The following is a 15,469-nucleotide window of genomic DNA, read 5'->3' as shown; positions in this document are numbered from 1 at the left end:
TTTGTTCGTAGTGATGCTTTCTAAGGCCTACTTGACTTCAAATTCCAGGATGTCTGGCTCTAGATGAGTGATCACACCATTGTGATTATCTGGGTCATGAAGATCTTTTTTGTACAGTTCTTCTGTGTATTCTTGCCACCTCTTCTTAATATCTTCTGCTTCTGTTAGGTCCATACCATTTCTGTCCTTTATCGAGCCCATCTTTGCATGAAATGTTCCCTTGGTGTCTCTAATTTTCTTGAAGAGATATCTAGTCTTTCCCATTCTGTTCTTTTCCTCTATTTCTTTGCATTGATCACTGAAGAAGGCTTTCTTATCTCTTCTTGCTATTCTTTGGAACTCTGCATTCAGATGCTTGTATCTTTCCTTTTCTCCTTTGCTTTTTGCTTCTCTTCTTGTCACAGCTATTTGTAAGGCCTCCTCAGACAGCCATTTTGCTGTTTTGCATTTCTTTTCCATGGGGATGGTTTTGATCCCTGTCTCCTGTACAATGTCATGAACCTCCCTCCATAGTTCATCAGATCTAGTCCCTTAAATCTATTTCTCACTTCCACTGTATAATCATAAGGGATTTGATTTAGGTCATACCTGAATGGTCTAGTGGTTTTCCACGCTTTCTTCAATTTAAGTCTGAATTTGGCAATAAGGAGTTCATGATCTGAGCCACAGTGAGCTCCGGGTCTTGTTTTTGTTGACTGTATACAGCTTCTCCATCTTTGGTTGCAAAGCATATAATCAGTCTGATTCTGGTGTTGACCATTTGGTGATGTCCATGTGTAGAGTCTTCTCTTGTGTTGTTGGAAGAGGGTGTTTGCTATGACCAGTGCATTTTTTTGGCAAAACTCGATTAGTCTTTGCCCTGCTTCGTTCTGCATTCCAAGGCCAAATTTGCCTGTTACTCCAGGTGATTCTTGACTTCCTACTTTTGCATTCCAGTCCCCTAGAATGAAAAGGACATCTTTTTTAGGTGTTAGTTCTAAAAGGTCTTGTAGGTCTTCATAGAACCATTCAACTTCAGCTTCTTCAGCGTTACTGGTTGGGGCATAGACTTGGATTACTGTGATATTGAATGGTTTGCCTTGGAAATGAACAGAGATCATTCTGTCGTTTTTGAGATTGCATCCAAGTATTGCATTTCAGACTCTTTTGTTGACCATGATGGCTACTCCATTTCTTCTGAGGGATTCCTGCCCACAGTAGTAGAAATAATGGTCATCTGAGTTAAATTCACCCATTCCAGTCCATTTTAGTTCGCCGATTCCTAGAATGTCAATGTTCACTCTTGCCATCTCTTGTTTGACCACTTCCAATTTGCCTTCATTCATGGACCTGACATTCCAGGCTCCTATGCAATATTGCTCTTTACAGCATCGGACGTTGGTTCTATCACCAGTCACATCCACAACTGGGTATTGTTTTTGCTTTGGCTCCATCCCTTCATTCTTTCTGGAGTTATTTCTCCACTGATCTCCAGTAGCATATTGGGCACCTACTGACCTGGGGAGTTCCTCTTTCAGTATCCTATGATTTTTCCTTTTCCCACTTCATGGGGTTCTCAAGGCAAGAATACTGAAGTGGTTTGCCATTCCCTTCTCCAGTGGACCACATTCTGTCAGACCTCTCCACCATGACCGCCCATCTTGGGTGGCCCCACAGGGCATGGCTTAGTTTCATTGAGTTAGACAAGGCTGTGGTCCTAGTGTGATTAGATTGCACACTAAGTGCGGGCAGCCGCGACCAGCACACTAAGCGGGGCCAAACGGAGCTACCTAAGTCCGAGGTCAGGGGCAGAAGCCGGGTGGACCCCATGCCTGAGGGGTGACGGCCAAGAGGAGTTACCCCATGTCCAAGGTCAGGGGCAGCGGCCAAGAGTGCCAGGCTGTGACAGCGCAGGAATGGCCAAGAGGAGCTACCCAAGTTCAAGGTCAGGGGTGGCGGATGGGAGGAGCTACCCCATGTCCAAGGAGCGGTGGCTGCGCGGGCGCAGGAAGGCCTAGAGGAGCCATCCCACGTTAAAGGTCAGGAAGGGCAGCGGTGAGGAGATACCCCTCGTCCAAGGTAAGAGAAACCCAAGTAAGATGGTAGGTGTTGCAAGAGGGCATCAGAGGGCAGACACATTGAAACCATACCCATTTTAGTAGTATGATCTAAAAGTCATCAGAAACTTGTTTTTCCAAAAGTCCTTTTTATGAATCTTCTTGAGGATCTTTATAAAAACATCTGAGTGAAATAATGATTGTCTATTAATATAAGTGACTAAAGACTATAATGTAATTGACAAGAAACTTGAGCATCTATGACATACAGCATTTTAAGATAACTAGAATTATGACCTGATAACATACCAGGATGTACCAGGATTTAGATTTTGGAGCATCTATATTCATGATATCTACCCATGTAAGAAAATTCTGCCACCACTTACTTGACCGTATTTCTCATGTAATATACCCAATAAATTCATTTAGTTTAGTATCTGTCTTTGGAATATTTCAGGAGCTCTTTGAAGCATCCCAAAGTTAGCTACAGGTCAGAAGAATTTTGGTTAGAATTTCACTTAGGCAAGTTTGTAAGAGACATCAAAGTTTTAAAACACTATCAGATCATTAAAACACTATCAAATAAAATTATAGGTCACTGAAACAATACTTATTCAACCAAAGAGAGACAAAAGATTTTTAAGGTAAATACAAATCATTTAGAAGACAAACTCATAATCGTGTATCAAAAGTAGCCTAACATTTCCAGAAAGCTTTTCCCTCTTAACAGAAGAGGAAACTCCAGCCCTGTACCAATCCTACCTTGAATTACAAAGTTCACTTACCTAATTAAATTTAATCCAATCTCAGCCTAATCATGTGCAAAACTTCTCAGTCCTCCCTTTCCACAATCTTTGCACAATTTTCTGTACCTATTTAGTTTATTCTTCATTTTTCTTTTGCATTTAGAATTAATCAGCTTTAGGGCAAAAATCTCTTTTCCCTTAACACAATACATTTCCATTTCCATTCCTCATACTTTCTTTTGCTGAAAACACACATCCTACTTTCCTTGCATACTAAAATATTTCCTTTATTTCCAGTAGCTTAATTCCCAATCCTTAAAAACCTTGATTTCTAGTGAAAACTAAGAAGCAAGCAATTATGAACACACCAGTATTTCTTGATTGGTAAACTTATGAACATTTTCTATAACCTCTAGAAACATGCTCTTTCTCATAGAGTATCTCTCCTCAATGTGCTACAAGATGTGTCTAATAACCAAACATCTTTAGTTTTCAGTAATTAATGTTCCAGGATTTTATCTCACTTGAAATAATCTGGATATTCAGTGAGTTCCACCATTTACCTTAGCAAAGTTCTAAAGTTTCAAGTTACCAAAAATCTGGAGAAAGTATTTTAAGTAGATACAAAACATTATTCCTAAAAAGTTCACCAGAAAACTCTTATTTATATTTTATAACTTGCAAAAACAATACACCAGGTTAATTCTGCTTACTGACAAACTTTGCAACAGACATAATTAACTTACTGACCTTCAAAACACCTAGGTACAATAAAAATAAGATAGGTCTATTGGTTAAGCCAACAAGCTTAAGCTAGCTTTAATACCAGATATTAGTATTTACTGGATTACATGAACCTAAAATTCTATCTGGCCAGTTTTCTTCATACTTAGAAATATTTAATTTGCAAGCAGTTACTTTTAAGTAAATTAGATCACTTTTATAAATTTTGGGAATACTATCTGGAGATAGAGGCATATGTATAATTTGCACAGACATAAACAGACATAACTAGAGATCTTAGAGCTTTAAAATCTTAGTTATGAGTCAGGCATTACAATATAAACTTACTAGTTTATAACAGTGAAATAAGTTTATTTACTCAGATGATTAAGGCTTTACTATTTGTGGAAAAGACTTAAGATTTGTATTTGTCTATGACAAATCCTTAATGAAGCTGTGAATTTGCTTTTGGTGAGGGAGATTTTTTCAGAGGTTTGAGTTTTAAAAGGCTTCCTCTCTCCCCTCCTTTTTCCCCTTTGGTTTCAGATTCCATCTGATTGAGGTAATCAGGCTCAGTCTCAAGTCATTGTGGACTGTACTTAAATTTTTGATTTGTTGAAATCTGCTAGACAGTTGCTTTTAACTTTCCTAAGAACTGATTTGCCACCTAAATGGTATAAAAAGATCAATTTGCCCAGCTACATTTTCTTTAGTTTTTTCTTTCTTTCTTTTTTTTTTTTTAATGAATAAGATTTCCAACTACACTGAAAATCAGGAATTTCACATTCTAGAATTTTAGGGTTCAGTTCTTTAGGGCTTCAAAAGTTTGCACAAGGTATTCAACAAAGACTCTCTTTCTGAGGGTACAAGTAAAACTCAGAGCAAAAAAAAAACTATTATTGTTTTTATGAACCCCAGAATATTAGCTCCCAGTTTCTAATATTTTGTGGGCTTAGGTAACACTACCAGTTTCTTTTAGTATGTTTAATTGATATCACCTTAAGGGTAGATGTATATACCCCATCTTAAAGTAGGCAGGGGACACATTCCCCAGTGAGAATCAATGTCTATCACACGATCTAATTAGGCACAGGTGATGTAACCATGTCATATAAAGCCCATGGAAATACACCAATTTTTGGAAACTTTCATCTCAGTTTTAGACCTTTAACTTCAGTTTTCAAGAGGACCCCATCATCAATTAGCCTTGCTCTTACTAGGAGTCCCAGAATCTTTCCTTTTTATCCTCCAGCCATTTATCTACTTTTTTAGTAAAAAGGCTTTGAAGTTCCCAGTGAGGAGCTGAACCAGGGGACTCGGGCCTTTTTAATCTTTTAACTTGATTAGTTGGCCTAACGTTGCCACAAGCAATTGCCGGTCAGGTATCTCAGTGTAATTTTTTCCAGTCTGCTAAATATATATGTACTGTTTAAGGTAAATACAGTAGACTTGGTTGGGGCCCTTCAAGGTTAAATGCAACAAAGGGACCTCTTATTGGTCTCCAGCACTAGGTAGTGTTGTATCAAACCTTTGTTTTAATCCTATTAATACCTGTTTTATCTACCCCATTTCTTGAGAACTACCTGAAGATTTTTTTTTTTAATCCTTTTGGAACAAGTCCCTTTAAAATGTCCACCTTGTTGGCAAGAAGTCTTCAGATTTTCCACCACCTTCTTACTTCCCTGTTAATTAACAATCTCATGTTTTATTAGCAACTGTAAGACTCACTAAGAGGACGTCTAGACCACAAAAAATGTTTCCCAAATTTTGCTTATTTTAAACTAAGGGAGTTTCTAGGTTATATACGTGTGTGTGTGTGTCTCTCCAGTGTTCTTGCTGGCTTTCTGGGAAGTCCAATGGACAGAAGAGCCCGGTGGGCTGCAGTCCATGGGGTCACAAAGATTTGGACATGAATGAGCACTCACACACAAACACATATATATAAAACCTTCTAATTTCCACACCCCACCCCACCCCAAAGGTATCAATAAAACAGCTGTTTAAAATGAGAGCTCTCTAAATATTTACCAATGTAAAACCTTCTCCAGTTTAAAGGGTCCATCACCTGGCCACTGACAAGTAGTATCTTCATAGCAACTCACACCAATAAGATGCAAGACGTGTTCCCACAAGGGAGTGCTAAGCATGCAGGCTTCACAACATCTACAAAGGTTACTTTCCCAAAGTCTGAGAAAGTGAGGGGCCATCACTGTATAGGCAGGCAGAATGAAGTGCAAGATGACCGAGGGCTGGGGCACTTATGAAGAATGTCCTTGAGAGCCAGCACAGCTTGACAAAAGGCCACCTCGGAATTCCAGTCTATTCAACTGGCTGCCAAATATACACCAAATGTGTGCCTTCTGGATAAGAGACCCAGGTCTCAAACCAGAGCAGGTGGGAAGGGGGATTGCGAGCAGGGACGCCTAAATTCAGGTGGAATGTTTACATCTCAAACACACAGGGAGGAAAAAGCAAGTCCTTCCTAGAAAGGCTTTTGTTACTTTAAGGACAGAATTGCGAAAAGATGTTTTATCCAGCCGGATTTTCTCTAGCTACGCACACACACAAAAATTAATTCTGTAACCTCTAAAGAATCTCAATTTGGCCATCTTAAGGGCAAGATTTCCTTTAATTTCCTGTTAAGTACTGGAAGTTTAAGTTCTGTATGTACATATTAAATCTTTCTAGTGTCTTTCAACGGAGGTTAAGCCAGGTATCTCTTCTTGCAAGTAAGGTTCTAAGAAAACCTGCTTCTTCAGGGAGGAGTTGAACCACCACCAAATAAAACTTAGTATCTTGCTCCTTGGAAGGAAAGCTATGACCAACCTAGACAATGTATTCAAGAGCAGAGACATCACTTTGCCAACAAAGGTCCATATAGTCAAAGCTATGATTTTTCCAGTAGTCATGTATGGATGTGAGAGTTGGACCAGAAAGAAGGCTGTGTGTTTGTATGTTAGTTGGTCAGTCATGTCCAACTCGTTGTGACCCCATAGACTGTAACCTGCCAGACTCTGCTGTCCATGGAGTTCTCCAGGCAAGAATACTGGAGTGCGTTGCCATGCCCTTCTCCAGGGGATTTTCCTGACCCAGGGATTGAATACGGGTCTCCTGCATTGGTGGCTCAGAGGGTAACACGTCTGCCTGCAATGCAGGAGACCCAGGTTCAATTCCTGGTTTGGGAAGATCCCCTGGAGAAGGAAATGGCAACCCACTCCAGTGCTCTTGCCTGAAGAATCCCATGGAGGGAGGAGCCTGGTGGGCTACAGTCCACGGGGTCGCAAAGAGTCGGACACGACTGAGCGACTTCACTTCACTTTCTCCTGCATTGTAGACAGATTCTTCACTGTCTGAGCCACAAAGGAAGTCCAAAGAAGGCTGAGTGCTGAAGAACTGATGCTTTCAAACTGTGGTGCTAGAGAAGACACTTCAGAGTCCCTTAGACTGCAAGGAGATCAAACCAGTCAATCCTAAAGGAAATCAACCCTGACTATTCAGTGGGAGGATTGATGCTGAAGCTCCCACACTTAGGCCATCTGATGTCAAGAGCTGACTCTGGAAAAGACCCTGATGTTGGGAAAGATTGAGGGCAGAAGAAGAGGCAGCAGAGGATGAGATCGTTAGATAGCATCACCAACTCAATGGTCATGAATTTTAAAAAAAAGTCATGAATCTAAGCAAACTCGGGGAGATAGTGGAGGACAGGAGGCCCTGGAGTGCTCCAGTTCCTGAAGTCACAAAGAGTCGGACATAACTTAGTGACTGAACAACAACAAGAAAATCTCACCAGCTAATAACCAGGTATCTGAGACCTAAGAGAGACTCATCTAAACTCATCCGGACTTTTTGAGGAAGGGTACACAGGATAAGGGGGCTTCTCCTGATACCAATGCTCCCATTCCTTGTAGAGTTCAAGAGAGGGAGAGAAGTCTGTTCTGGATCTCTTTGTTGGTTGCCAAAACTGTCAACTGGAAAAACACACACACACACAACCTAAAAATGTAGAACTATATTTTGTACTGAGGACTGGAGTCTGGGAAGGCATCCCCTCAGAAAGCTCTGACGGAGTATTTCTAAGAGGGAAGGAGGGGACAGGATATATAGGAGTTTTGCTTGTTTCTTTTCTTTTTTAAAAAATAAAATGAAGATAATATTCTACTGGGGAACATATGCAACAGGTTTGTTTTTTTAATCTCTCCATATCTACCTCCAGTAGTAGCATTTTATAGGCAACTTTTAAATGGCCACAAATTTTTAAAAAATAATGAAAGCCATGTTTTGCTTAGGGATACTATTATATATATACCGTATAGGTTATTTTACAGCTGATACTCGTCTGCCAAATTTCAGATGACAAAATGCTAAGCAGTGAGCTTGGTACTGCCCAGCTAGCTGTTTCTTAGCATCCATCCTGGAGAATCTGTCAATGTGTAAGGTTGAGACCATCTTGTCACCTCCAAGTCTCTTCTCAGAGGTGACTCTACTGTGATAGAACATTCATCTTCTTAAGATGCAAGGCCTGGCAAAAAGCCTCCTGCGAATCCCCTGGACATCACAATGTTCTGTCTGACAAATTCTGTTGCTTCTTCTATTATAGTATTGATTTCAGGCACTGGCTTATTTGCTTGTTTCTTCATCCATCCTTTATCTTTGTTTACATCTTTTTCAACTCTCTTCTAGTCGATCTGCATAAAGCCACCGTGACCGGCAATCAGAAGAAGCAAGCCACCACCTACTGCATTTGCTGCAAGTTTTCGAACTTTCTGGAACAAAAACCCCGCACACCAGCCACTCACTCCACCCTCTACAGTAATCTGGGTGACTACTGAGTATTTTATATTTATTGAAAAGCAGAGACATTACTTTGCCAACAAAGGTCCATCTAGTCAAGGCTATGGTTTTTCCAGTGGTCATGTATGGATGTGAGAGTTGGACTATAAGGAAAGCTGAGCGCCAAAGAATGCTTTTGAACTGTGGTGTTGGAGAAGACTCTTGAGAGTCCCTTGGACTGCAAGGAGATCCAACCAGTCCATCCTAAAGATCAGTCCTGGGTGTTCACTGGTGGAACTGATGTTGAAGCTGAAACCCCAATACTTTGGCCACCTGATACGAAGAGCTGACTCATTTGAAAAGACCCTGATGCTGGGAAAGATTGAGGGCAGGAGGAGAAGGGACGACAGAGGATGAGATGGTTGGATGGCATCACCGACTCAATGGACATGGGTTTGGGTGGACTCCGGGAGTTGGTGATAGACAGGGAGGCCTGCCATGCTGCGGTTCATGGGGTCACAAAGAGTTGGACACGACTGAGCGACTGAACTGAACTGAGTATTTTTCTACGATAGGTCTGGAGCTGTGGCCAAACACTCGATTCCACCAGTGTTGTCTTCTGGCATACTCAGTTAAATACAACACTTCGTAAGAGTCACTATCACTTTCATATTCTTGGGGAGGGAGGTTCTGGGTCGCCATGATACTGCTGGCGGCTGTACTGAGGTGGTCCCAACCTGCCTGCCTCTCCCTCCTACTTTAAAAACTGCTCTAGACCCAGGTGGAAATCTATGGTAGGAGTTATCGCTGAAAAAAATTTTTCAGTCAAACATCAGAAGATTACTACTAATCACACACACACACAAAAGACAGCTTCAAGTTTAATGATTTTAGTGCTTTTCTATGAATGAGAAGATGCAAGATTCTAGACCAACTGAAATTACTTCTTTGATAGGCATCTTAAACACCCAGGGCCAGTATCCTGTTTTCCTCCAGTCTGAATTCCCCTCAGGGTGTACCATCGGGGCAGCTGCAGTGCTGATGCCTTGATGGTGGACATAATTTGTCGTTTACTGAAATGGCAGGCAATACTTTTTGGTCCACGTTTGCAATATTTTAGAATTAATGGCACAGAAGAATTTCATTAGGCATATTTTCTTTTATGCTTTACTTCTTGAATTCTTATCACAACCCACCCCCACCATAAAACACAAAAGCATCCAACATGTACTGAAACTTGTGTGTAAAATGAACACTTGATTCACGTGGTATACAGGGGTGTCAATTAACAGAGAAAAACATTCTTTATTATTACAGCCCACCCTTTAGGTCCAACAATTGGTCATATGCTTCCAAGGCTTGATATTTTATTCTTCACTTTTATTTTCCTTCATGGATGGAGATCCAAGCATACAACCAAAGTCCAGTTGACATAAATGTACTTTGGGGTTCCCTGTGATCTTTGTTGTTGGCTGAGCAGAATTATAATCAGGACTTCTTACGTTTATAACAAACTTCACTCTTGTTCTCCACTCGTTTTTCTAAAGGGAGAAGATAATGATAGAGTTATCAAAATTGATACTTGGTGGTGTCAATGTGTTGCTTATTCCAGTGCCATTTGTACACAAGCCAAGTATGGGAAGTTGGAAGGCTTTTTGTTTCATGCTTTCTGACGTTGTTGCTCTTCTACTTGAATGTAGCTGATCCTTGGGTGTTTCGTGCAAGATTGCACATTGGCTGGCTTCTGAGTTTAGTGGTTGTTTTTACCTCCATTTTCTTCGCCTCTCAGGCCTTTGGAATTTTTTATTGAATCAGATTATTAGAATATTACTATTATTGCATAATAACAAAGTCAATGTGTTCTAGAAATTTTAAGTACTTGACAGTCTGTAGAGCAAAGATTGGCATCAATCGGGATTAGAAGTGATTCTCGATTCAAGCATTTCCCACTTGTCACTGAATTCCTATTAGCCTCTATTTTTCTCCATTAATAAAATAGGCATTCTATCTACTTTTCTGGCTTGTTAGCATTAAATAAAATACCTATAAAGTACCTAGCATATTACTTGTATCACAATGACAGTAAATATCAACTGCTGTTGTTAACACTGCCGGTGGCTTTCTGAAGCATATGAATGTTAAAATCATTACATATGGAAATGAAGTATTTTTTTCTAATGGAATAAGGTTATTTCAGTTAGGAAGTTAGGAAAGTTATTTTAGTCTAATCTTTTTTATAAATTTAAGCCTTAAATTTGCAAATGTATTTTTGTTTGAGAGGTACTATATATTAGAAAAAGCGTGCTGGTATGAATCTAAAAATCAATTACAGAGAGAAAAATGGGAAAAGCACAAACTCATGGAGAATAAACAACATGGTACTAAAACAAACAAAAGGGTCAGTGAAGGAATCAAAGAGGAAGTCAGAAAATACCTGAAGACAAATGAAAATGAAAACACATCTTTCCAAAAATGTATGAGCTGCAACAAAAGTAGTTCTAAATAGGGACGTTTATAGCAATACAGACCTATCTCAAGAAAACAAAAAAATCTCAATTAACCTCATCTTGAAAAGAATAATAAGCAAAGCCCAAAGTCAACAGAGGGAAGGAAATAACAATCAAAGGGAATCAGTAAAGCAGAGACCAGAAAAACCTGGTCCCCTCTGGTGCCATGAGGGGAGGCTCAGCGGCAGCCTGAAACTACGCTGACTCACTGGTGATGGAGTCCAGTGGGCCCCCGTGTGGAGCTCAGAGGGGATCAGGTCCTTCCCCCGAGAGCGAGGCCCCAGCCAAAGGAAGTGGGGCAGAAGGAAGGGAGGAGAAGGGAAATCAGGGATGTCGGTCATCTCTAGGCACGGGTGTTCTGGCTTTACTGAAAGAAATTATCCAGACAAGATGGTGGAGGAGAAGGGCTTGAGTCCACCTCCTCTCTTGAAAACACCAAAATCATAGCCAACTTCTGAACAACCACTGAGAAAACAGACTCAAACCTACCAGAAAAGATATTCTTTATCCAAAGGCAAAGGAGAAGCCACTATACTCTATAGGCAAAAAGCTGGGGTACATTCATGGTATAATCAAATCCCATATCCACTAGGTGGGAGATCCCCGAGATGGAAAATAATCATAACCCAGAGATTCTCCCCTAGGAGTGACAGCTCTGAGCCCCACGTCAGGGTACATAGTCTGGGGGTGGGGGGTGGGGTTCAGGCATTGGGAGGACGAGTCCCCAGAGCACTTGACTTTGATGGTCAGCGAGGCTTGAGTCCACAGTAAGCGGGGGAACAGGGACTCCACTCTTGGGGAGCACACACAAGGTTTCACACACACTGGGACCCAGGCCAAAGCAGCAACTCCAGAGGGGTCTGGGCCAGGCCCACCTGCAGGTCTTGAGGGTCTCGTGGGGAGGCAGCTGTGGCTCACTGTGGGGACAAGGACACTCAGGGAATATTCATTCATGAGCTCTCCCAGAAGTCTCTGTATTGACACTGAGACCAGGCCCCAACCGACAGCCATGTGTAGCGACATGCATGGGTCTCAGGATTATCATACCAAGTGAAGCAAGCCAGAGGACGCCAAGAACCATATGCTATCAGTTTTATGTGGAATAAAAAAAAAACAGAAATAAATAGACCCCCAGACATAGAAAACAAACTTACGGTGACCAAAGGGGAGAGGTGCAGGGGAGAGAGAAATCAAGAGTTTGAGATTAAAACTCCTGTACACAGTACTACATATGAAATACATACCCAGGAATTCTGTGGCAGTCCAGTGCTTAGGACTTCACACTCTCACCACCCAGGGCCTCAGTTCAATCCCTGGTCAGTGAACTAAGATCCCACATGCCATATGGTGCGGTCATGAAAATAACTAATTTTTTTAAAGTTAATTAATTAATTAAATTAGACAACCAGCAAGAACCTGCTGCATGGCACAAGTATCTATATATGCCATATTTTATAATAACCTATAAGGAAAAAGAATCTGAAAAAATACATATGTGTGTATAATAATCACTTTGCTATATATCTGAAACTAATGCAACATTGTAAAACAACTATAATTCCATAAAAAAACCAAAAACACCATTTCACTTGTGTGTGTTTATGTGTATCAAAGTACATACTGTGAAAAAAAAATTTTTAAGGGAACCATCCCATATGGTTGGTGGGAATGTAAATTGGTACAGCTATTATAGGAAATAGAATGCTGCTGCTGCTAGGTCACTTCAGTCGTGTCCAACTCTGTGTGACCCCATAGACAGCAGCCCACCAGGCTCCTTCATCCCTGGGATTCTCCAGGCAAGAACACTGGAGTGGGTTGCCATTTCCTTCTCCAATGCATGAAAGTGAAAAGTGAAAGTGAAGTCGTTCAGTCGTGTCTGACTCTTAGAGACCCAGTGGACTGCAGCCCACCAGGCTCCTCTGCCCATGGGATTTTCCAGGTGTTAGTCGGCAAAGTAATGTCTCTGCTTTTGAATATGCTATCTAGGTTGGTCATAACTTTCCTTCCAAGGAGTAAGCGTCTTTTAATTTCATGGCTGCAGTCACCATCTGCAGTGATTTTGCAGCCCCCCAAAATAAAGTCTGACACTGTTTCCAATGTTTCCCCATCTATTTCCCATGAAGTGATGGGACCAGATGCCATGATTTTCATTCTCTGAATGTTCCCTGCTTATTTAACTTATATGCAGAGAACATCATGAGAAACGCTGGACTGGAAGAAACACAAGCTGGAATCAAGATTGCCGGGAGAAATATCAATAAACTCAAATATGCAGATGACACCACCCTTATGGCAGAAAGTGAAGAGGAGCTAAAAAGCCTCTTGATGAAAGTGAAAGAAGAGAGTGAAAAAGTTGGCTTAAAGCGCAACATTCAGAAAATGAAGATTATGGCATCTGGTCCCATCACTTCATGGGAAATAAATAGGGAAACAGTGGAAACAGTGTCAGACTTTATTTTGGGGGGCTCCAAAATCACTGCAGATGGTGACTGCAGCCATGAAATTAAAAGACGCTTACTCCTTGGAAAAAAATTATGACCAACCTAGATAGTATATTCAAAAGCAGAGACATTACTTTGCCGACTAAGGTCCGTCTAGTCAAGGCTATGGTTTTTCCTGTGGTCATGTATGGATGTGAGAGCTGGACTGTGAAGAAGGCTGAGCACCAAAGAATTGATGCATTTGAACTGTAGTGTTGGAGAAGACTCTTGAGAGTCCCTTGGACTGCAAGGAGATCCAACCAGTCCATTCTGAAGGAGATCAACCCTGGGATTTCTTTGGAAGGAATGATGCTAAAGCTGAAACTCCAGTACTTTGGCCACCTCATGCGAGGAGTTGACTCATTGGAAAAGAGTCTGATGCTGGGAGGGATTGGGGGCAGGAGGAGAAGGGGATGACTGAGGATGAGATGGCTGGATGGCATCACGGACTTGATGGATGTGAGTCTGAGTGAACTCCGGGAGATGGTGATGGACAGGGAGGCCTGGCATGCTGTGATTCATGGGGTCACAAAGAGTCGGACACGACTGAGTGAATGAACTGAGCTGAACTGAACTGAACTGAGCTTTAAGTTAACTTTTTCACTTTCCATTTTCACTGTCATCAAGAGGCTTTTTAGTTCCTCTTCACTTTCTGCCATAAGGGTGGTGTCATCTGCATATTGGAGGTTATTGGTATTTCTCCTGGCAATCTTGATTCCAGCTTGTGCTTCTTCCAACCCAGCATTTCTCATGATGTACTCTGCATGGAAGTTAAATAAGAAGGGTGACAATACACAGCCTTGATGTACTCCTTTTCCTATTTGGAACCAGTCTGTTGTTCCATGTCCAGTTCTAACTGTTGCTTCCTGACCTGCATATAGATTTCTCAAGATGCAGGTCAGGTGGTCTGGTATTACCATCTCTTTCAGAATTTTCCAGTTTATTGTGATCCACACAGTCAAAGGCTTTGGCATAGTCAATAAAGCAGAAATAGATGTTTTTCTGGAACTCTCTTGCTTTTTTGATGATCCCGCAGATGGCAATTTGATCTCTGGTTCCTCTGCCTTTTCTAAATCCAGCTTGAACATCTGGACGTTTGTGGTTCACATATTGCTAAAGCCTGGCTTGGAGAATTTTGCTTTGCTGGAGCAGCTGTGAAGAGATACCCCACGTCCAAGGTAAGAGAAACCCAGGTAAGACAGTATGTGTTGCAAGAGGGCAGACACAATGAAATCATAACCACAGAAAACTAGTCAATCTAATCACACTAGGAACACAGCCTTGTCTAACTCAATGAAACTAAGCCATGCCCTGTGGGGCCACCCAAGATGGGTGGGCATGGTGGAGAGGTCTGACACAACGTGGTCCACTGGAGAAGGGAATGGCACACCACTTTAGTATTATTGCCTTGAGAACCCCATGAAGTGGGAAAAGGAAAAATCATAGGATACTGAAAGAGGAACTCCCCAGGTCAGTAGGTGCCCAATATGCTACTGGAGATCAGTGGAGAAATAACTCCAGAAAGAATGAAGGGATGGAGCCAAAGCAAAAAAAATACCCAGTTGTGGATGTGACTGGTGATAGAACCAAGGTCCAGTGCTGTAAAGAGCAATACTGCATAGGAACCTGGAATGTCAGGTCCATGAATCAAGGCAAATTGGAAGTGGTCAAACAGGAGATGGCAAGAGTGAACGTTGACATTCTAGGAATCGGCAAACTAAAATGGACTGGAATGGGTGAATTTAACTCAGATGACCATTATTTCTACTACTGCAGGCAAGAATCCCTCAGAAGAAATGGAGTAGCCATCATGGTCAACAAAAGAGTCTGAAATGCAATACTTGGATGCAATCTCAAAAACGACAGAATGATCTCTGTTCATTTCCAAGGCAAACCATTCAATATCACGGTAATCCAAGTCTATGCCCCAACCAGTAATGCTGAAGAAGCTGAAGTTGAAGTTCTATGAAGACCTACACGACCTTTTAGAGCTAACACCCAAAAAAGATGTCCTTTTCATTCTAGGGGACTGGAATGCAAAAGTAGGAAGTCAAGAATCACCTGGAGTAACAGGCAAATTTGGCCTTGGAATGTGGGATGAAACAGGGCAAAGACTAATAGAGTTTTGCCAAGAAAATACACTGGTCATAGCAAACACCCTCTTCCAACAACACAAGAGAAGACTCTACACATGGACATCACCA

At 41.4% G+C, this 15,469-nt stretch overlaps 1 pseudogene; it reads right to left on the bottom strand.

Moving 5' to 3' along the window:
- Window positions 1-8,013: 8,013 nt before the first annotated feature.
- On the bottom strand, window positions 8,014-8,980 carry LOC120863262 (annotated as a pseudogene).
- Between the last annotated feature and the right edge of the window lie 6,489 nt (window positions 8,981-15,469).

The sequence above is a fragment of the Oryx dammah genome, unplaced genomic scaffold (assembly GCF_014754425.2).
Source record: "Oryx dammah isolate SB20612 unplaced genomic scaffold, SCBI_Odam_1.1 HiC_scaffold_5, whole genome shotgun sequence".
NCBI lineage: Eukaryota > Metazoa > Chordata > Mammalia > Artiodactyla > Bovidae > Oryx > Oryx dammah.
This window is presented reverse-complemented; position numbering and strand designations above follow the sequence as displayed.